At 38.6% G+C, this 24,084-nt stretch overlaps 1 pseudogene; it reads right to left on the reverse strand.

Annotated features, from left to right (window-relative positions):
• Positions 1-1,107: 1,107 nt before the first annotated feature.
• The window catches only part of LOC116758283, a 55,615-nt pseudogene continuing 32,638 nt past the window's right edge, over positions 1,108-24,084 (reverse strand).

Below are 24,084 nucleotides of genomic sequence, written 5' to 3' on the forward strand. Positions count from 1 at the left end.
TAAAATGGCTACACAAAAATTCACCAATCTTGATAAGCCTTTTTTTTAAATGCTCGCTGATATGACAGCTGTCACATAAATTCTAACAAAATTATTTCAAATGAAGTTAAAGACAACTAAGTGTTACTAGAGCCATCTTACAGAAAAACCCAAAAGAAATTTTTTGGCCAATCCAATACAACTAAGCATACCAACTATCCCAGTTTATCAGGATAATCTTAGTTTGATATTTAAAGCCCCATATGCTAGATAAACCAGAATGATTGGCTACCCTCAGCAGCAGTATTACCTGAAATTTTGTTGTAAATAAAAAGTTTCAGGCCCTCCTCTAGACAGCCTAAGTTCAAATTTGCATTTTAAGGAGAGATCTAGATGACTTGCATGTGCTTGACAACTTGAGAAGCACTGCCCTTAGACAGTAATGATTTTCATGCCTACTGCACATTAGAATCACCTGGGTGTCTTTTTAAAAACAATGGTACCCAGGCTTTACCCAAGATTGAATCAGAGTTTCTGAGCTTGAGCTCCAGGCCTCTATGAAACTATGATTGAGCACAACTACAAATTTCTTGTTTTGTTTTGTTTATGTTTGTTGATAAACATTTGAAATTTTATTTAAAATAATTACAACCATGAACATTGTTACAGTTAGAGGCCTTCTTGGTTCTCTACAATGACACTGAGCACATTTGTAAGGGGTTCCCATAGTTTGGTCTTAAACAACCATTTTTCAAAGAAGGAAGAAAAAACTTGGCACACTACCATTTAAGTTGTTTGTTTCTTCACAAATGGTGAAAATTCTAAAGAAAAGACAAGGAATAATCATAATGTGTGGCCAACATTATAAATATGGAATTATACATTTAAACATTTGTGCAGGGAGCTCATCTTGGTGCTCTGTGGTGACATAGATGGATGGGATAGGGAGGCATTAGGGACGTCCAAGAGGTAGGGGATATATGTATATATATAGCTGATTCACTTTGTCGTACAACAGAAACTAATACAACATTGTAAAGCAACTATACTCCAATAAAGAAAGAAAGAAATAAAGTATAAAAAGTAAATAAATCTGGTAGTCAATGCAGCTCCGTGGGGTCTCTGCATCTAGTAGGGTCAGTCTCTGCATTCCTGATGATGCTTACTTTTATCCATTTTCCCATGTTCTTCACTGCTGCCTCTTATCCCTCCCATCTGTTCCATCAAAGGTCCAGGGTGTCCCCCAGGCCACCTTGTCTTCTTCCACAAAAGCCACCCTTTGTCCATGCCCTGGCCATCACAGAAGCCACCTCTGTCTCCACCACAGCCACCTCTGAACATTCCACTAGAACCACTATGGTCCATGAGGCCACCTCGTGCTCTCAGCATGCTACCAGGGCTACCTCTGCCATGGTCACTGCCCGGGGGTGGGAAAGGTGGTGGGAGAAAGCCTTCAGGCTTTGGGGCCTTACACTGGTTGCAATCTGTTCTACAGGTGAAGTTCTGCTTTATACATGCCTGATTGGGGCACTGCCAGTCTCCAATCTGGTGCTGGACCTTTCTTCCTCCAGACAGGTTCCCTTGGGAACTGAGGGCCCTCTTGGTGGGAAGCCTCCTCTGTCTCCTCCTCAGCCTCCCATGTAACCCATGGGTCCTCTAGGACCTCCCAGGTCCCTTGGACCTCCTCAGAGAAGTGGTGCCATCCCTCTGCCCTCACGGGGTGGCATTCCTCCCTGCATGCTGTTCATTGGAGGCTTCTTCCAAGCCAGAGAAATTTTAAGTTTGCTCCCTTGAAAAATCCTTCCCATCAAACCACTCGACAGCAGTATTGGCAGTTTGTGGGTCTTCATAGGACACTGTAGCATCACCTTTGGCCTTTCCTGTTTCCTTTTCCAAGTATATATGAATCATGGGTTGTCTCTTGTTCACCTTAACAACTCCACACTGCTTAAAGAAGTCTGCCAGATCATCTAGAGTCACACTGTCATTTAATTTCTGCACATAAATTGCACTGTTGTCAGAGTCTTCATCTGGATCTGCAGGTGGGCCTAAATCAAGATCTGGTCCTTCATCTATGGGTCCACCAGGCTAATTGAAGCCACCTTGCTCTTCAGTGCCCATTCCACCATGTCCTTTTCCCCATCCACCTGTGTTCATGCTTCCAGGATCAAATCCTCCTCTCCCACTGCCTTGGTTATCAGGGCCACTCATGCTCTGGTTCTCTCCTGGATTTAGATTTCAAAGAATTATCAGTGTTCTGTGATTACAACAACTGAAAAATCTCAACAAAAATCATAGTGAAAAATCAAAATAGTTGTCCAGACTAGGATAAATATCTAAAGGTTCTCCATGTCTTTAGGCTAAAATAGATCTTAGGCTTAGGCTTAGGCTTAGATCTTAGGCTAAAATAGAACAGTATTATGCTTTTACTTTTTAAATATGAATTACTGTGCTTTACCTGCACTAAGTAACCACTTTGAAACACATTGCTTTGGGGGTATTATTGAGAAGTAAATATATAAGCAAAATTCTCCATGGAATATATTAAGCTCTAGCTGTAAATTAGCTGTTTTGAGCACTTAATTAAAATACTATCTCATTATTTTCTTAAGTACAGTGATTTTCCTATAAGAAATAGAGTTTAAGATATCAAGAACATGAATTTGCAATCACCCAGCTTAATCAAGCCTGAGTATCCCCATTGCCTACTAATCTATCAGAAACTGATGTGGTTATACATTGTTCATTCAGGTGTGCGGCCGATATGACTCATACTGGCAGAAAGCTCAGGTTCATTAGATAAAAATCAAACTTGATCTTGCATTGTAATGCAGTCTTCTAACATGCATTTAAGAAACAATAATGTAGCTCTTTGTGGTTGCAAACACTTCTATTATTTTCTCCTAGGATATTGTACATATGCTCTTTTGATTTAATCAAATGTATTACAATCACACTTTATCTTACTAACACAACTTTTTTTGAGTACTAAAAAATTCCTCCTGACCCAGCTAAAAAAGAACATGTGATAGAATTTTATTCTTAGAGAATGGGAATGAATTTTTTAATTATCCATATGTTCCTACCCAAAATTCCAAGGACAGAGATCTGCTTGACCACTGGCTAGAAGTAATAGTATCTGGAAGTATGAAGTCAAAAAGCAGAGCAAAGCTGTGTTTACATGAGGTGAATTCTAAATTTCGGTTACGTTAGGTTAGGGTGTGAGCTTTCTTAGCTACCACTAACTGGAATGCAATTATGTATTACTGATCAGGTATTCAATAGTCAAAAATTAGTGGTACATAAAGTATTGCTTTGGCATTTAAGTAGTTACTATCCTCATGAACTATATACTGTCTTGTCATGTATGACAAGATCTGGGACCCAAGTGATAGTCTGAGATACATACAATCTTGAACAATTTTACGTATGTGAGACAGAGTGGGCTAGATACTTGCACCACTCTGACTTGATCTGATCAGCTTAGAGCTTCAAGAAGCCAACTGTATAATAACTCTATTGTTTATTGGGATTCCTTTTCCTTGCTTGTCTTTTTTATAAGATCTCTGAAATGCAGCTCTGTTATGGTCAATAGTTTTAGAGAATGAACTTATAATTACCAGGGGGAAGGGCAGGGAGAAGGGATAGACTGGGAGTTCAGGAATAACATGCACACACAGCTATATTTAAAATAAAATGTCTTTCCATGAAAATTTTTTTTTGTTTTGTTTTCTCAGATATTTTTTTATGCCAGAAGACTGTTGTTTTTAATGTTTTTTCATGTTATATAGTTTTTTGAGTCATATAGCAAGTATTGTTGCCATGCAAACTATAGGTGTAAAACAGAGAAATTAATGTTTATTCTTCCTTTCTTTTAACAACCATGCAATGAGCACCACCAGTTTTATGCAGGTCTAACTCTGTGATATGCAGAAAGATGAATAATGAAGCAGCCGTTGATCACAGGGTCTAACAATCCAGAAGGGAAAGCAAAAAGTACAGATGCATACAATAACCACAATTGTTAAAAGTGCATTTCATGAGTGGTGTTGAGAAATGCTGGGGCTATGAAAGAGAAAGATCAATTTGATTTTGGAGTATCAGGAAAGACTTCACGAAGTCAATAGTTAAAGCAATGTTTGTAGATAAGCACTGCAGAAAACCAAAATTTAATCTCTTCTTTCATTTTCTATTTGATGTTTAAATCTCCATACCTCACTCGACCTTTCTCATTTGTAACAGGAGATTTAAAGCTTTTGTCTTAAGGACAGATTGCATATCTAAATATAAAAGGCAAAACCTAAAGGATTTACAAAAAAAATCGTAGGAGAAAATCTTTATGATCTTGGAATAGGACAAGCTTCCTTAAACAGTACATAAAGAGGTTAAGAACATATAAATCTTTTGTTTTGTCTTCATCAACCAGTAATACAGTGGAAGACGGATGGACAAACTAGAAGATGTGAAGATATTGGTGATATTATGTCTGAAAAATGACTCATATCTTAAATATTTTTAAAAATCTCTCAGAATTAGGTAAGGAAAAGACATTTAAAAATAGGTGAGAGACTTGCCAGTCACATCACAAGATAGGATGTCCACTTGCCCCATAAACATGAAAAGTGTTTGACTGCATTTATTATTGAAGAAATGTAAAATAGAATCACAATACATATAATTTTACTAGAAGAGTGGAAATGACAAAAGAAAATTCCAAATGTTGAGGAAGATGTGGAGGAACTAGAATTTTTATGTACTCTTAGTAGAAGTATAAACTGATAAAACCACATAGGAAGCTGTTTGACAATTTCCATTCGAGTGTAAGTTTACCATATGTCTCAGCAATTCCAGCCCTAGGAATATACCTGTATTGTATCCTATTGCTTCTGTAATAAACTACCTTAAACTTAGTGTCTTAAAACAACACAAATTTGTTATCTTACAGTTCTTTAAATCAAAAGCCTCATCAGGTCTCAGTGGGCTAAAATAGAGGTGTCTTATGTTCCTTTCAGCACTTTCTAGGTTAGAGTCTATTCTGAAGCCATTCCCAACTTCTAGAAGAGTCCTGCATTCCTCGAGTCATGGCCAAGCCCTCCATTATTAACGCCAGGAATGTTGGATTCTCTCACCCTTCTTCCTTCATTATCTCTCTCTCTCTCTCTCTCTTTCTCTCTCGGCCTGTCTCTCTCTCTTTGTGCCTTTCTGTCATCTCTCTGCCTCTCTCTTTGCCTGTATCTCTGTCCCTCTTTGTTTCTGTCTCTCCTTTTCTCTATCTCTCTGATTTTCTTTCTCTCTGTCTGTCTCTTTCTCCTTCTCTCTTTCTTTTACCCACTGTAGCCAGAAAAGTTTCTCTGCTTTTAAAGACCCATGTGATCAATTGGGCCCATCTGAATAACCTAGCTCACTAACTCCATCCATCTTCAAGTTCTTAAATTAGACACACCTGTAAAGTCCAATTGGTGATGTAACATACTGACAGATTTAAGGATTTAGAAAGTAGTTATAAAGTTCAAAAACAGGCAAAACTCATCACTATATTAGAAATCATGATGGGGGTACCCTTGTGGAGGATATAATTTATGATTAGAAGAGGACATGGGTGGGGGACATTTCCAGGATGATAGAACTGTTCTGTTTCTTATCCTGGGTAAATTGTTTAGTGTGTGAATATTATGTATGTTATGCTTAAATATTACATTTGAAAAATCTGTTGTACTAACTTCACAGAGCAGTAGATATAATAACCATATGATATAACAATATTGGAAATTATTTTTATTGGACTATACTATTTGACAGATGTTGTACAGATTTTTTTGTTCTGTTCCCACATATCCCATATGATAAGCATTATTATCCCCATTTAACAAATGAAGGGGCTAAGAACCAGAAGTGTTAAGTAGCATAGCTAATAAAGATCACCTTGACTTAAAAGAAAATTAGTTTTGTTTTTTACTTTTTGCTTCTATATAATGGAAATCACCTGGGACCTTACTTATATCAAACTTTATCCCTTTCTATATAATATTGGAAATTTTGACCACACTTCTTTATTAGATTCTATTTACTATTTTCTGGTCAGAGACAAATAATTATCTATAACTACATGCAGCATGTAACCAAACTATTTAGGAAAAGAGTTTCAGTTGCTTCCATGCATTTTCTAGACAATAGCATTGAAACCTGAAATGACATTGCATTCCAGAGTATACAGCCAGGACTTCTGCTTTTCAAAAGGATACTGTTCTTATAAATCATGGGAGGAAATGAGGTCCTGGAAATGCTAAAGGAGTCTGTAGAGCTATGGGATTCCCTCAACCTTTACCAACAGGTTTCTAGAATACTCCAATTATCTCTGCAGGATCAGGTATGCTTAAGATGAACTCTTCAACACTATAGAGAATACATCCCTTGCCTAGTCTTTGAGGTAAGATTGTTTCATAGAACTTTGGGGTTGCTTCTCTGCTCTAAGATTCTGAGTTTGGAAATGCTATTTGGGATGGGTCTCCCTAAATGGTAACTAAAATCTTTGGTTCTTATGTATTGGTCTGATGGTGGCTACTAGGATATTTGGTTAATCAGTTGCATACTAAAAAAAATATAATGAATTTTTAAATTTCTCATACTTTTGCCACTTCTTGGAATCAAGTTTACCATTATGTCCTGGTAAGACAAGATATATCAGAAACAAAGGAGATTAAGATTCAACCTAAATTCAAATTATGTACTTCTTTATCACATATTCTAGTTATATATTATCAGGATAGATCAGGTATAGGAAATAAATCTGATGCTTTAAACATATTTAACTCCAATATTTTTAGTTTTCTTATTTATATTGGGACTTCAGCATTATTTATTCCAGGCACCCGAAATAATGGGTCAGAATTATTCACATAATTAAACTTGTATACTAAATATGTTTACACATTTCTCTCACATATAAACTACAAATGTGAGCTCTAAAGAGTTTTTTCATTGAGTTCCATACTTTTAAAATATATAATTCAAAATATTATTTTGAAACTATTTAAAATATCTATACAAAAGACACTTGAAAGTGCTAGAAAATCTTCATTTTGGAGAAAGAAAGAGAGTTGGGGGGTTGTCAATGTCATAAAAAATTAGATTTTGAAGACAAAAAAGAGAAGAATAAACATAAAGGAAAAGCTGCATTACCATAATCACCTGACAAATGACTTCTACATTTCTATGTTCTTTTAATTTTGGAGTAAGTAGAAAATATTAAAAAGCGTGCCAAAATGAGATATGAGATATAGATTTTCCCCTGGTTTTCTTAAATTATAGAAAAAAAAAGCAATATTGCTTTTTGTTTCTGCAACTAGGAAAAGTCAAAAAGAACTCGCTAAAATGCACATCCTCCCACAATTTATTTTTGGTGTGCCAGGCCAAATTGTTGCAGAAGGATACTTGTTGAATTTCAATCTGGCTTGCCGTCTATCAGCACTTCAGTGCACTTCCACCATCACTTTGCATGCAAGATTGGTAGACAGGTAAGGTTACAACAGGAAAACAAGGTAGTTTATCACATGGAGGCTGCAACCCAGAAGTTCTGGATTCAAATGCAAAAAGTTATGCCTCTCTATGCTCCGCTTTTTTTCATCCCTAAGATGAGAGTAACATTAATAATAGCACCTACCTCACAGTGTTGTTGTGACAATTAACTGAGCTAATATTTAAAAATTGCTTAGAACACTGTCCAGAATATTAGAAATGTTGCATAAGTTTTAGCCACAGTATATAGGCTTTTCTTTAGCTCAAGTGAAAGCATGATATTTCTTGGAAATGTAGAGGGAACTGCCCTTGAAGGCCAGTAAATATATGTTTGAAAAATATTATCTTTATCCTGAAGGAGCAGCTAAAGTTATTGAAAGGACTGCCAGGACACATTCACTGGTTATCTGATTTTCAGAATGGGCTCTGAGCCTAGAGCTGGATTTAGTCTCCTCTGTTTCTAGAGCTGTCTACTGGCCACACATTTAAATGAGCACTTTTATTGCCCAGAAACATACAGACATCAGGCTAAGCTTTCTATACGACAACAGAAGAATCTGCACCTGACTAAGCTAAGGCAGTGCCCCTATAGGACTGCATAAGTCCTAAGGAATGGCTGTCTGTACTACTACTGCTTGTGTAACTAGTTATGTTAGAAAGAGAACATGTCTCTGGTAAATGATTCTCGAACACATGAGTGAAGTAGCATGCATATGGATTTTGTTTTGTTTTGTTTTCTGTTTACATTCAACATGTAGAGAATAAACAACATGTACTACAATGTGTACCACATTGAAAGAAAACTCAAATGATATTGTTGAATTTATAAGGAAAAAGCATTAGAGTGTTACCACTAATTTTTACTTAAAGAGATTTACCAAATAATTCTTAAAATAAGCAATATCCCCAAGAACACTTCAAATGTTTTCAATATTCAACACGTATTTATTGAGCACTACTATGGGCCAAGTACCAATCTTACCCAATCTTAATTTAAGTGAGAGTAGATGTAGAAAAATACTGTATTGGGATTTAAACCATCTTTCTTAGCCTTTGTTATTTGACATTTATACAAGTATTTTTTGTATACTTGACATTACTAAGTATAATTTACACAGTTAATTTTCTGTCAATGGGTACTTTAACCACAAAAACACTAAAATTACTTCCAGTTATAGTAATACATAACTTTACTGATTTTTCCAATCAAAAGTGACTAAAAACAATAATTTAAGAATATATGACATTATTGTCCCTTATATTAACTAATGTGGTCTTTAAATTAGTATATTGCTGAATGCTACTTAAAAAGAAAAGAATTGGAGGAGATAAACCACTGGGGAGCAAAGTTTAAACTTATATTCCTCTGTTTCTTGTAAACTGGTTATTATTTTCTTTAAATGTTATTAAACGGAACAGAGGCTCTCTGAGATAGTCAACTGTTCTAGTATTTATATCTATTTTTTAATCTCACAAGAGTGTAATATTTAACTGTGAGAACTGAGATGACCCTAGAGTTTTCTTTGTTAATAAGAAATTGAATTTGTCCATTTGACTAAAGCATAGCTTTTGACTCCACTCTTTGGCAATGTGGATGCTGTCTGAATTATTTTTTCATATTCACAGCAGGATGGCAGTTCCATTCGCAAAGTTCCTAGTCCAATTTTCATATCTAGCAAAATTTAATCCATGTGATCTGAGATTTTACACTTTCTAGTCTCATTTTCTGAACTTCTTTTATCCTAAATAGATGCAACTCATGAGAAATAATGAGACTCTAACCTCCTACTCTTTTTTTTATTTTTGTGATACGTGGGCCTCTCACTGCTGTGGCCTCTCCCGTTGTGGAGCACAGGCTTCAGACACGCAGGCCCAGTGGCCATGGCCCACGGGCCCAGCCGCTCTGTGGCATGTGGGATCCTCCCGGACCGGGGTACAAACCCGTGTCCCCTGCATCAGCAGGCGGACTCTCAACCACTGTGCCATCAGGGAAGCCCAAACCTCCTGCTCTTAAGGATGATTTTTACAGCTCCCAAGTTATAATTCTCCACCAAAACTTCCTCTCTAAATCCATCCTGGCTTGTTTTCTCAGTCTCTGTCTCCTAATGAAAGTAAAAAGAAAAATATTGATGAAACACTAAAAAATGAATAGTAAATCAAGTATCTATAGGGCAGGATAGTTACTCAGTTTCAAAGCTTACCCAAAATTACATTTTCAACCAGTTGTTCAAATAATTGAAAAAAGATGAAGGGTATGTCTACCTATTTATGGAAGGGAAGGCAGTGGTGAGCCACTTCTGCTATTTTATACTTGGCTGAGCAACTGTGTATTTTTTTAAAAATATAATACCGCTCCAATTTCAATTACTAGCTATTGTTCCTTAATTTTTGGCAACTGTTTGGCCTTCAATTATTGTTTTTATACTTTTCTCTGTGTTCATGTGTATTTTACTGGGAAAATAGAAGAAATTGAGGTTGCTGGACCAATGTCATTTTTTAAAAACAACTTTATTGAGATATAATTTATATGACATAAAATTAACTCATTTCAAGTATATAATTCAATGTTTTTTAGTATGTTCAGAGTTCTGCAAGCAGCATCCTAACCAATTTTAGGAAATTTTAATAAACATTAAAAAGAAACCTGATAGCCATTAGCTTTCTCTCCCCATTTCTTGCCCAAATCCTCCAGGCACAGGCAACTACTAATACATGTTCTCTTTATACATTTGCTTATTCTGGACATTTCATACAAATGACATAGAATACGTGGTCTTTAGTGACTGGCTTATTTCACCTAGTATAATGTTTTAAATGTTTATCCATGTTTTGGCATATATCACTACTTTGTTTCTTTTATGACCAAATGATAGTCATTTGTATGTATATACTACATGTTGTTTATCTGTAAATTAGTTAATGCATTGGTTCAACTTTTTGGCCATTGTTAGAAATGCTGCTATGAACATTTATGTAATTTTTTTCCAAAACTTTTAGTGGAGTATAGTTGATTTACAATGTTGTGTTAGTTTCCAGTGTACAGCAAAGTGAATCAGTTATACATATACATATATCCACTCTTTTTTAGATTCTTTTCCCATATAGGCCGTTACAGAGTACTGAGTAGAGTTCCCTGTGCTATACTGTAAGTCCTTATTAGTTGTCTATTTTATATATAGTAGTGTGTATATGTCAATCCCAATCTCCCCATTAATCCCTCTCCTCCTCTTATGCCCTGGTAACCAAAATTTATTATGATTACTCTATTTCTGTTTTGTAGATAAGTTCATTTCTATGCTTTTCTTTAGATTCCACATATAAGCATATTGTATGATATTTGTCTTTCTTTATCCAACTTACTTCATTCAGTATAACAATCTCTAGGTCCATCCATGTTGCTGCAAAAGGCATTCTTTAATTCTTTTTTATTGCTGAGTAATATTCAGTTGTATATACGTACCACTTTTTCATTATCCATTCTTCTGTTGATGGACATTTAGGTTGCTCCCATGTTCTGGCTATTGAAAATAGTGTTTCAATGAGCATAAGGTGCATGTATCTTTTTGAATTATGATTTTCTCTGGATATATGCACAGGAGTGGGATTGTTGGAGCCTATGGTAGCTCCATTTTTAGTTTTTAAGGAAACTCCATACTGTTCTCCATAGTGGCTGTACCAATTTACATTCTCACCAACAGTGCATGAGGGTTCCCTTTCTCCACACCTACTCTAGCATTTATTGTTTGTAGATTGTTTGGTGATGGCCATTCTGAGAGGTGTGAGGTGATATATCATTTAGTCTTGATTTGCATTTCCCTAATAATTAGTAATTAGTAATAATAATTAGTAATTAGTAATGTATCTTTTCTGTACCTCTTGGTCATCTATATGTCTCTTTTGGAGAAATGTCTATTTAGATCTTCTGCCCATTTTTTGATTGGGTTGTTTGATTTTTTGATATTGAGCCACTTGAGCTGTTTGTATATTTAGAAGATTAATCCCTTTTTTGTTGCTTCATTTGAAAATATTTTCTCCAATTCTGAGGGTTGTCTTTTTGTTTTGTTTATGGTTTTCTTTACTGTACTGAAGCTTTTACATTTCATTAGGTCGCATTTGTTTATTTTTCTTTTTATTTTCATTACTCTAGGAGGTGGATCAAAAAAGATCTTGCTGTAATTTATGTCAGAGTGTTCTGCCTATTTTATCCTCTAAGAGTTTTATAGTATCTGGCCTTATATTTAGGTCTTTAATCCATTTTGAGTTTACTTTTGTGAATGGTGTTAGGGAGTATTCTAATTTCATTTTTTTACATGTAGCTGTCCAGTTTTCCCAGCACCACTTATTGAAGAGACTCTTATTTCTCCATTGTACATTCTTATCTCCTTTGTCATAGATTAGGTGACCATAGGTGCATGGGTTTATCTCTGGACTTTCTATCAAGTTCCATTGATCTACATTTCTGCTTTTGTGCCAGTACTATACTATTTTGATGACTGTATCTTTGTAGTATAGTCTGAAGTCAGGGAGCCTGATTCCTCCAAATCCATTTTACTTTCTCAAGATTGCATCTACTATTCGGGGTCTTTTGTGTTTCCATACAAATTGTAAAATTTTCTCCAATTCTGTGAAAAATGCCATTGGTAATTTGATAGGAATTGCATTGAATCTGTAGATTATTTTGGGTAATACAGTCATTGTGACAATATTGATTCTTCCAATCCATGGACCTAGTATATGTCTTCATCATTTGTTTGTGTCATTTTTATCTCTTTCATCAGTATCTTATAGTTTACTGAGTATAGATCTTTTGCCTCCTTAGGTAGGTTTATTCCTAGGTATTTTATTGCTTTTGTTGCAATGGTAAATGGGATTGTCTCCTTAATTTCTCTTTCTGATATTTCATTGTTAGTGTGTACGAATGCAAGAGATTTCTGTGTATTAATTTTGGTTTTTTTTTGTTTGTTTTTGTTTTTTTTGCATTACGCGGGCCTCTCACTGCTATGGCCTCTCCCATTGTGGAGCACAGGCTCCGGATGGGCAGGCTCAGCAGCCGTGGCTCACAGGCCCAGCCACTCCATGGCATGTGGGATCTTCCCGGACCGGGGCATGAACCTGTGTCCCCTGCATCGGCAGGCAGACTCTCAACCACTGCACCACCAGGGAAGTCCTGTATATTAATTTTGTATCCTGCAACTTTACCAAATTCTTTGATGAGCTCTAGTAGTTTTCTGGTAGCATCTTTAGGATTTTCTATGTAAAGTTTCATGTCATCTGCAAACAGTGACAGTTTTACTTTTTATCCAAGTTGGATTTCTTTTTCTTCTCTGATTTCTGTGGCTAGGACTTCCAAACTATGTTGAATAATAGTGACAAAAGTGGATAGCCTTGTCTTGTTCCTGATCTTAGAGGAAATGTTTTTAGTCTGAAAGCAGCAAAATACACTTTCTCCTCAGGTGCATATGGAACATTCTCCATGATAGATCACATCTTGGGTCACAAATCAAACCTCAGTAAATTTAAGAAAGTTGGAATCATATCAAGCATCTTTTCCAACCACAACACTATGATATTAGAAATCAATTACAGGAAAAAAAAAACATTTAAAAACACAAACACGGGAGCTTAAAGATGGTGGAAGAGTAAGATGTGGAGATCACCTTCCTCCCCACAAATACATCAGAAATACATCTACATGTGGAACTGCTCCTATAGAACACCTACTGAATGCTGGCAAAAGACCTCAGCCCTCCTCAAAGGCAAGAAACTCCCCACGTACTTGGGTAAGGCAAAAGAAAAAAACAGAGATAAAGGAATAGGATGGGACCTGCACCAGTGGGAGGGAGCTGTGAAGGAGGAAAGGTTTCCACACACTAGGAAGCCCCTTCATGGGCGGAGACTGCGGGTGGTGGAGGGGGGAAGCTTTGGAGCCACAGAGGAGAGCACAGCAGCAGGGGTGCAGAGGTCAAAGTGGAGAGATTCCCGCACAGAGGATCGGTGCTGACCAGTACTCACCAGCCCGAGAGGCTTGTCTGCTCACCCAGCAGGACAGGTGGGGGCTGGGAGCTGAGGCTCGGGCTTCCTTTGGATCCCAGGGAAAGGACTGGGTTTGATGGCATGAACACAGCCTGAAGGGGGCTAGTGCACACAGCTAGCCAGTAAGGAGTCCAAGAAAATGTCTGGAGCTGCCTAAAAGGCAAGAGACTTTTTCTTCCCCCTTTGTTTCCTGGTACGTGAGGAGAGTGGATAAACAGCACAGCTTAAAAGAGCTCCAGAGAGGGCCGTGAGCCGTGGCTATCAGAAAGGACACCAGATACAAGCATGGCACTCTAAGGCTGCTCCTGCCACCAACAAGAAGCCTGTGAGCAAACACAGGTCACTATCCACACCACCCCTCCCGATAGCCTGTGCAGCCCGCCACTGCCAGAGTCCCCTGATCCAGGGACAACTTCCCCAGGAGATCGCACGGTGCACCTCAGGCTGTTGCAACATCACGTTGGCCTCTGACACCACAGGCTCACCCCACATCTGTACCACACCCTCCGCCTGGCCTGAGTGAACCAGAGCCCCCGAATCAGCTGCTCCTTTAACCCAGTCCTGTCTGAGCGAAGAACAGGCACCCTCAGGCGACATACACGCAGAAGCAGGTCCAAAACCAAAGCTGAACCCCAGGAACTGTGAAAACAAAGAAGAGAAGGGAATAACTCTCCCAGCAACCTCAGGAGCAGTGGATTAAAGCTCCACAATCAACTTGATATACCCTGCATCTGTGGAATACCTGAATAGACAACAAATCATCCCAAATTGAGGAGGTGGACTTTGGGAGCAAATGTATAGTTCTTTTTCCCTGTTTTCCTCTTTTTCTGAGCGTGTATCTATATGCTTCTCTGTGTGATTTTGCCTTTTACCATTCGTCCTAGGGTTCTGTCTGCCCCCCCTTTTTTTTTTAAACTTCTTTTTCTTAATAATTATTTTTACTTTAAAAACTTTATCTTATTTTATTTTACTTTATTTTGTTTTATCCTCTTTTTTCTTACTTTCTATTTTTTCTCCCTTTTATTCTGAGCTGTGTGGATGAAAGGCTCTTGGTGCTCCAGCCAGGGGTCAGTGCTGTGCCTCTGAGGTGGGAGAGACAACTTCAGGACACTGCTCCACAAAAGACCTCCCAGCTCCATGTAATAACAAATGACAAAAATCACTAAGAGATCTCCAGGTCAACGCCAAAACCCACCTCCACTCAATGACCAGCAAGCTACACTGCTGAACACACTGGCCAAAAAAGCTAGCAAGACAGGAGCACAAACACATCTGTTAGCAGAGAGGCTTCCTGAAAATCATAATAAGGACACAGACATACCAAAACACACCACAACACGTGGACCTGCCCACCAGAAAGACAAGATCCAGCCCCATCCCCCATAACACAGGCACTAGTCCCCACTACCAGGAAACCTACACAACCCACTAAACCAACCTTAGCCACTGGGGACAGACACCAAAAACAACAGGAACTATGAACCTGCAGCCTGCAAAAAGGAGACCCAAAACACAGTAAGTTAAGCAAAATGAGAAGACAGAAAAACACACAGCAGATTAAGGAGCAAGGTAAAAACCCATGAGACCTAACAAATGAAGAGGAAATAGGCAGTCTACCTGAAAAAAAATTCAGAATAATGATAGTAAAGATGATCCAAAATCTTGGAAATAGAATAGAGAAAATATAAGAAATGTTTAGCAAGGAATTAGAATAATGAAACAGCAAACAAAAAATGATGAACAACAAAATAAATGAAATTAAAAATTCTCTAGAGGAGATCAATAGCAGAATAACTGAGGCAGAAGAACAGATAAGTGACCTGGAAGATAAAATAGTGGAAACAAATACTGCAGGGCATAATAAAGGAAAAAGAATGAAAAGAACTGAGGACACTCTGAGAGACGACTGGGACAACATTAAATGCATCAACATTCGAATTATAGGGGTCCCAGAAGAAGAAGAGAAAAAGAAAGGGACTGAGAAAATATTTGAAAAGATTATAGTTGAGAACTTCCTTAACATGGGAAAGGAAATAGTTAATCAAGTCCAGGAAGCACAGAGAGTCCCATACAGGATAAATCCAAGAAGAAACACGCCAAGAAACATAGTAATCAAACTATCAAAAATTGAATACAAAGAAAACATATTAAAAACAGCAAGGGAAAAACAACAAATAAAACACAAGGGAATCCCCATGAGGTTAACAGCTGATCTTTCAGCATAAACTCTGCAAGCTAGAAGGGAGTGGCAGGACATATTTAAAATGATGAAGGAGAAAAACCTACGCCCAAGATTACTCTACCCACCAAGGATCTCACTCAGATTTGATGGAGAAATTAAAGGTTTTACAGACGAGCAAAAGCTAAGAGAATTCAGCACCACCAAACCAGCTTTACAACAAATGGTAAAGGAATTTCTCTAGGCAGTAAACACAAGAGAAGGAAAACACCTACAATAACAAACCCAAAACAATTAAGAAAATGGGAATAGGAACATACATATCGATAGTTACCCTAAATGTAAATGGATTAATATTCCAACCAAAAGACTTAGACTGGATAAATTGATACAGAAACAGGACCCGTATATATGCTGTCTACAAGAGACCCACTTCAGACTTAGGGGCACATATACACTGAAAGTGAGGGGATGGAAAAAGATATTCCATGCAAATGGAAATCAAAAGAAAGCTGGAGTATCAATTCTCATATAAGAAAAAATAGACTTTAAAAAAAAGACTATTACAAGAGACAAAGTAAGACACTAGATAATGATCAAGGGATTGATGCAAGAAGAAGATATAAAAATTGTAAATATTTATGCACCCAACATAGAAGCATCTCAATACATAAGGCAAATACTAACAGCCATAAAAGGAGAAATCGACAGTAACACAATCATAGCAGGGAACTTTAACACCCCACTTTCACCCATGGACAGATCATCCAAAATGAAAATAAATAAGGAAACACAAGCTTTAAATGATACATTAACCAAGGTGGACTTAATTGATATTTATAAGACATTCCATCCAAAAACAACAGAAAACACTTTCTTCTCAAGTGCTCATGGAACATTCTCCATGATAGATCATATCTTGGGTCACAAATCAAGCCTTGGTAAATTTAAGAAAATTGAAATCATATCAAGTATCTTTTCCGACCACAATGCTATGAGACTAGATATCAATTACAGGAAAAAAATCTATAAAAATACAAACACATGGAGGCTAAACAATACACTACTTAATAACGAAGAGATCACTGAAGAAATCAAAGGGGAAATCAAAAAATACCTAGAAATAAATGACAATGAATAAACAATGACGCAAAACCTATGGGAGGTCTTTCCTGCTGGGACAGTGGTTGAGAGACCGCCTGCTGATGCAGGGGACATGGGTTCATTCCCCGGTCCGGGAAGATCCCACATGCCGTGGAGTGGCTAGGCCTGTGAGCCATGACAGCTGAGCCTGTGTGTCCGGAACCTGTGTTCCACAACGGGAGAGGTCACAACAGTGAGAGGCCCGTGTACCGAAAAATAACAACAACAACAAAAAAACCTATGGGATGCAGCAAAAGCAGTTTTAAGAGGGAATCTTATACCAATACAATCCTACCTTAAGAAACAAGAAACATCTCAAGTAAACAACCTAACCTTACACCTGGAGCAATTAGAGAAAGAAGAACAAAAAATCCCCAAAGTTTGCAGAAGGAAAGAAACCATAAAGGTCAGATCAGAAATAAGTGAGAAAGAAATGAAGGAAACAATAGCAAAGGTCAATAAAACTAAAAGCTGGTTCTTTAAGAAGATAAACAAAATTGATAAACTATTACTCAGACTCGTCAAGAAAATATGGGAGAAGACTCAAATAAATACAATTAGAAATGTAAAAGGAGAGGTAACAACTTACACTGCAGAAATACAAAGGATCATGAGAGATTACTACAAGCAACTCTATGCCAATAAAATGGACAACCTAGAAGAAATGTACAAATTCTTAGAAATGTACAACCTTCTGAGACTGAACCAGGAAGAAATAGAAAATATGAACAGACCAATCACAAGCACTGAAATTGAAACTGTGATTAAAAATCTTCCAACAAACAAAAGCTCAGGACCAGATGGCTTCACAGGCGAATTCTATCAAACATTTAGAGAAGAGATAACACCTAACCTTCTCAAACTCTTCCAAAATATAGCAGAGTGAAGAACACTCCCAAACTCATTCTATGAGGTCACCATCACCCTGATACCAAAACCAGACAAAGATGCCACAAAGAAAGAAAACTACAGGCCAATATCACTGATGAACATAGATGCAAAAATCCTCGACAAAATACTAGCAAATAGAATCCAACAGCACATAAAAGGAACATACACCATGATCAAGTGGGATTTATCCCAGGAATGCAAGGATTCTTCAATATACACAGATCAATCAATGTGATACACCATATTAACAAATTGAAGGAGAAAAATCATATGCTAATCTCAATAGATGCAGAAAAAGCTTTTGACAAAATTCAACAGCTATTTATGATAAAAACCCTGCAGAAAGTAGGCATATAGGGAACTTTCCTCAACATAATAAAGGCCATATATGACAAAATTACAGCCAATATCATTCTCAATGGTGAAGAATTGAAACCATTTCCCCTAAGATCACGAACAAGACAAGGTTGCCCACTCTCACCCCTGATTCAATATAGTTTTGGAAGTTTAAGCCACAGCAATCAAAGAAGAAAAAGAAATAAAAGGAATCCAAATTGGAAAAGAAGAAGTAAAGCTGTCACTGTTTGCAGATGACATGATACTATACAAAGAGAATCCTAAAGATGCTACCAGGTAACTACTAGAGCTAATCAATGAATTTGGTAAAGTAGCAGGATACAAAATTAATGCACAGAAATCTCTGGATTTCCTGTACACTAATGATGAAAAATCTGAATGTGAAATTAAGAAAACACTCCCATTTACCACTGCAACAAAAGGAATAAAATATCTAGTATCCTATGTAAGGAGACAACCTATGTAAGGAGACAAAAGGCCTGTATGCAGAAAATTATAAGACACTGATGAAAGAAATTAAGATGGTACAACTAGATGGAGAGATATACCATGATCTTGGATTGGAAGAATCAACATTGTGAAAATGACTCTACTACCCAAAGCAATCTACAGATTCAATGCAATCCCTATCAAACTACCACTGGCATTTTTCACAGAACTAGAACAAAAAATTTCACAATTTGAATGGAAACACAAAAGACCCCAAATAGCCACAGCAATCTCAAGAACGAGGAACAGATCTGTAGGAATCAGGCTCCCTGACTTCAGACTGTAGCACAAAGCTACAGTAATCAAGACAGTAAGGTACAGGCACAAAAACAGAAATAGATCAATGGAACAGGATAGAAAGCCCAGAGATAAACCCACACACATATGGTCACCTTATCTTTGATAAAGGAGGCAAGAATATACAGTAGAGAAAAGACTGCCATTTCAATAAGTGGTGCTTGGAAAACTGGACAGGTACATGTAAAAGTATGAAATTAGAACACTCCCTAACACCATACACAAAAATAAACTAAAAGTGGATTAAGGACCTAAACCTAAGGCCTGACACTATCAAATTCTTAGAGGAAAACAAAGGCAGGACACTCTATGACATAAATCACAGGAAGATCCTAGATAAATGGAAATAAAAACAAAAATAAACAAATGGAACCTCTTGAAACTTAAAAGCCTTTGCACAGCAAAGGATACCATAAATAAGACCAAAAGACAACCCTCAGAATGGGAGAAAATATTTGCAAATGAATCAACTGACAAAGGATTAATCTCCAAAATTTGTAAGGCACTCATGCAGCTGAATATTGAAGAAACAAACAACCCAATCCAAAAATGGCAGAAGACCTAAATAGACATTTCTCCAAAGAAGATATGCAGACTTCCAACAAACACATGAAAGAACGCTCAACATCAATAATCATTAGAGAAATGCAAGTCAAAACTATCATGAGATATCATCTCACACCAGTCAGAATGGCCATCCTCAAAAAATCTATAAACAATAAATCCTGGAGAGGGTATGGAGAAAAGGGAACACTCTTGCACTGCTGGTAGGAATGTAAATTGATACAGCCACTATGAGAACAGCATGGAAGTTCCTTAAAAAACTAAAAATAAAACTATCATATGACCCAGCCATCCCACTACTTGACATATACCCTGAGAAAACCATAATTCAAAAAGAGACATGTACAACAATGTTCATTGCCGCAGTATTTACAATAGCCAGGACATGGAAACAACCTAAGTGTCCAGCAACAGATGAATGAATAAAGAAGATGTGGCCCATATGTACAATGGAATATTACTCATCCATAAAAAGAAACGAAATTGAGTTATTTGTAGTGAGGTGGATGGACCTAGAGTCTGTCATACAGAGTGAAGTAAGTCAGAAAGAGAAAAGCAAAGACCGTATGCCAACACATATATATGGAATGTAAGAAAAAAAAATAGGGGTCATGAAAACCCTAGGGGCAAGATGGTAGTAAAGACACAGACCTACTAGAGAATGGACTTGAGGATATGGGGAGGGGGAAGGGTAAGCTGTGACAAAGTGAGAGAGTGGCATGGACATATATACACTACCAAACGTAAAATAGATAGCTTGTGGGAAGTAGCCGCATAGCACAGGGAGATCAGCTAGGTGGTTTTTGACCACCTAGAGGGGTGGGATAGGGAGCATGGGAGGGAGGGAGTCGGAAGAGGGAAGAGATATGGGAACATATGTATATGTATAACTGATTCACTTTGTTATAAAGCAGAAACTAACACACCATTGTAAAGCAATTATACTCCAATAAAGATGTTAAAAAAAAAAAACAGAAACACATGGATGCTAAGCAATATGTTACTAAATAACCAGTGGATCTCTGAAGACATCAAAGAGTACAGCAAAAAATACCTAGAGAAAAATGACAATGAATACACGATGATCTAAAACATATAGGATGGGAGATGGGTTGGAAGATGGCGGAAGAGTAAGACGTGGAGATCGCCTTCCTCCCCACGGATACACCAGAAATACACCTACACGTGGAACAACCCCTACAGAACACCTACTGAAGGCTGGCAGAAGACCTCAGAGCTCCCAAAAGGCAAGAAACTCCCCACGTACCTGGGTAGGGCAAAAGAAAAAAAAAGAAAAAACAGAGACAAAAGAATAAGGATGGCACCTGCACCAGTGGGAGGGAGCTGTGAAGGAGGAAAAGTTTCCACACACTAGGAAGCCCCTCCGCGGGCGGAGACTGCGGGAGGCGGAGGGGGGAGCTTCGGGACCACGGAGTGCTGCACAGCGACGGGTGCTGAGGGCAAAGCGGGGAGATTACTGCACAGACGATCAGGGCCGACCGGCACTCACCAACCCGAGAGGCTTGTCTGCTCACCCGCCGGGGCGGGCGGGGCTGCAAGCTAAGGCTCGGGTTTCGGTTTTGGACGGAGCTCAGGGAGAGGACTGGGGTTGGCGGCTTGAACATAGCCTGAAGGGGTTAGTGCACCACGGCTAGCCGGGAGGGAGTTCGGGGAAAAGCCTGCACCTGCCGAAGAGGCAAGACACTTTTTCTTCCCTCTTTGTTTCCTGGTGCGCGAGGAGAGGGGTTTAAGAGCGCTGCTTAAAGGAACTCCAGAGACGGGCGCAAGCCGCGGCTAAAAGCGCGAACCCCAGAGACGGGCGGGAGACACTAAGGCTGCTGCTGCCGCCACCAAGGGGCCTGTGTGCGAGCACAGGTCACTCTCCACAGCCCTCTTCCGCGGAGCCTGTGCAGCCCGCCACTGCCAGGTTCCCGGGATCCAGGGACAACTTCCCCGGGAGTACGCACGGCGGGTCTCAGGCTGGTGCAACGTCGCGCTGGCCTCTGCCGCAACATCACGCCGCCTGTGCCGCCGCAGGCCCGCCCCGCACGCAATGCCCCTCCTTCCCCCATCCCCCAACCACCGGCCTGAGTGAGCCGGAGCCCCCGAATCAGCGGCTCCTTTAACCCTGTCCTGTCTGAGCAAAAAACAGACGCCCTCCAGCGACCTACATGCAGAGGCAGGGCCAAATCCAAAGGTGAGCTCCTGTGAGCTGTGAGAACAAAGAGAAAGGGAAATCTCTCCCAGCAGCCACAGAAGCAGCGGATTAAAGCTCCACAATCAACTTGATATACCCTGCATCTGTGGAATACCTGAATGGACAAGGAATGATCTCAAATTGAAGAGGTGGAATTTAGGAGCGAGATCTATGATTTTTTTCCCTTTTCCTCTTTTTGTGAATGTGTACGTGTATGCTTCTGTGTGAGATCTTGTCTGTATACTCTTGCTTCCACCATTTGTCCTAGGGCTCTATCCGTCCATAGTTTCTTAAAAAAATTTTTTTTCTTAATAAGTAATTTTCATTTTAATAACTTTATTATACTTTACCTTTGTTCTTTCTTTCTTTCTTTCCTTCCTTCCTTCCCTCCTTTAGACAACGAATCACCCCAAATTGAGGATGTGGTCTCTGAGAGCAAGATTTATGATTTTTCCCCCTTTACCTCTTTTTGTGAACGTGTCTGTATATGCTTCTGTGTAAGATTTTCTCTATATAGCTTTGCTTCCAACATTTATCCTAAGGTTATTTCCGTCCCTTTTTTTATTTTTTTCATTTTCTAAATATTTTTTTAATTCAATAACTATATTATACTTTATTTTTACTGTATCTTCTTTCTTTCTGTCTTTTTTCATTCTTTCCCTCCTTCCTTCCTTCCTTCCTCCCTCCCTCCCTCCCTCCTTTCTTTCCTTCTTTGCTTCTTTCTTCCTTCCTTCCTTTCTTCCTTTCCTTCTTCATACTTCTACTAATTCTCTCTACATTTTCTCCTTCTTTCCCTCCTTCCTTCCTCCCAACCTCCCTCCCTCCTTTTTTTCCTTCTTTGCTTCTTTCTTCCTTCCTTCCTTTCCTCCTTTCCTTCTTTCTTTCCTCATACTTCTACTAATTCTCTCTACCTTTTCTCCCTTTTATTCTGAGCCGTGTGGATGAAAGGCTCTTGGTGCTCCAGCCCAGGAGTCAGGGCTCTGCCTCTGAGTTAGGAGAGCCAACTTCAGGACACTGGTCAACAAGAGACCTCCCAGCTCCACATAATATTAAACGGTGGAAATCTCCCAGAGACCTCCATCTTAACACCAGCACCCAGCTTCACTCAACAACCAGCAAGCCACAGTGCTGGACAACCTATGCCAAACAACTAGCAAAACAGGAACACAACCCCACCCATTAGCAGAGAGGCTGCCTAAAATCATAATAAGGCCACAGACACCCCAAAACACACCACCAGACGTGAACCTGCCCACTAGAGAGACAAGATCCAGCCTCATCCAGCACAACACAGGCACTAGTCCCCTCCACCAGGAAGCCTACACAACCCACAGAAACAACCTTAGCCACTGGAGACGATCATCAAAAACAACGGGAACTAAGAACGTGCAGCCTGCAAAAAGGAGACCCCAAACACAGTAAGATAAGCAAAATGAGAAGACAGAAAATCACACAGCAGATGAAGGAGCAAGGTAAAAACCCACCAGACCTAACAATTGAAGAGGAAATAGGCAATCTACCTGAAAAGAATTTAGAATAATGATAGTAAGGATGATCCGAAATCTTGGAAGTAGAATGGACAAAATGCAAGAAACAGTTAACAAGAACCTAGAAGACATAAAGATGAAACAAGCAACGATGAACAATGCAATAAATGAAATTAAAAGTACTCTAGATGGGATCAATAGCAGAATAACTGAGGCAGAAGAACGGATAAGTGACCTGGAAGATAAAGTAGTGGAAAGAACTACTGCAGAGCAGAATAAAGAAAAAAGACTGAAAAGAACTGAGGACAGTCTAAGAGACCTCTGGGACAACATTAAACGCACCAATATTCGAATTATAGGGATTCCAGAAGAAGAAGAAAAAAAGAAAGGGACTGAGAAAATATTTGAAGAGATTATAGTTGAAAACTTCCCTAATATGGGAAAGGAAATAGTTAATCAAGTCCAGGAAGCACAGAGAGTCCCATACAGGATAAATCCAAGGAGAGATACACCAAGACACATATTAATCAAACTGTCAAAAATTAAATACAAAGAAAGCATATTAAAAGCAGCAAGGGAAAAACAACAAATAACACACAAGGGAATCCCCATAAGGTTAACAGCTGATCTGTCAGCAGAAACCCTACAAGCCAGAAGGGAGTGGCAGGACATACTGAAAGTGATGAAGGAGAAAAACCTGCAACCAAGGCTACTCTACCCAGCAAGGATGTCATTTAGATTTGATGGAGAAATTAAAACCTTTACAGACAAGCAAAAGCTGAAAGAGTTCAGCACCACCAAACCAGCTTTACAACAAATGCTAAAGGAACTTCTCTAGACAAGAAACAGAAGAGAAGGAAACGACCTATGATAACGAACCCAAAACAATATAGAAAATGGGAATAGGAACATACATATCGATAATTACCTTAAATGTAAATGGACTAAATGCT

Source organism: Phocoena sinus, chromosome 8 (assembly GCF_008692025.1).
Source record: "Phocoena sinus isolate mPhoSin1 chromosome 8, mPhoSin1.pri, whole genome shotgun sequence".
Taxonomy (NCBI): domain Eukaryota; kingdom Metazoa; phylum Chordata; class Mammalia; order Artiodactyla; family Phocoenidae; genus Phocoena; species Phocoena sinus.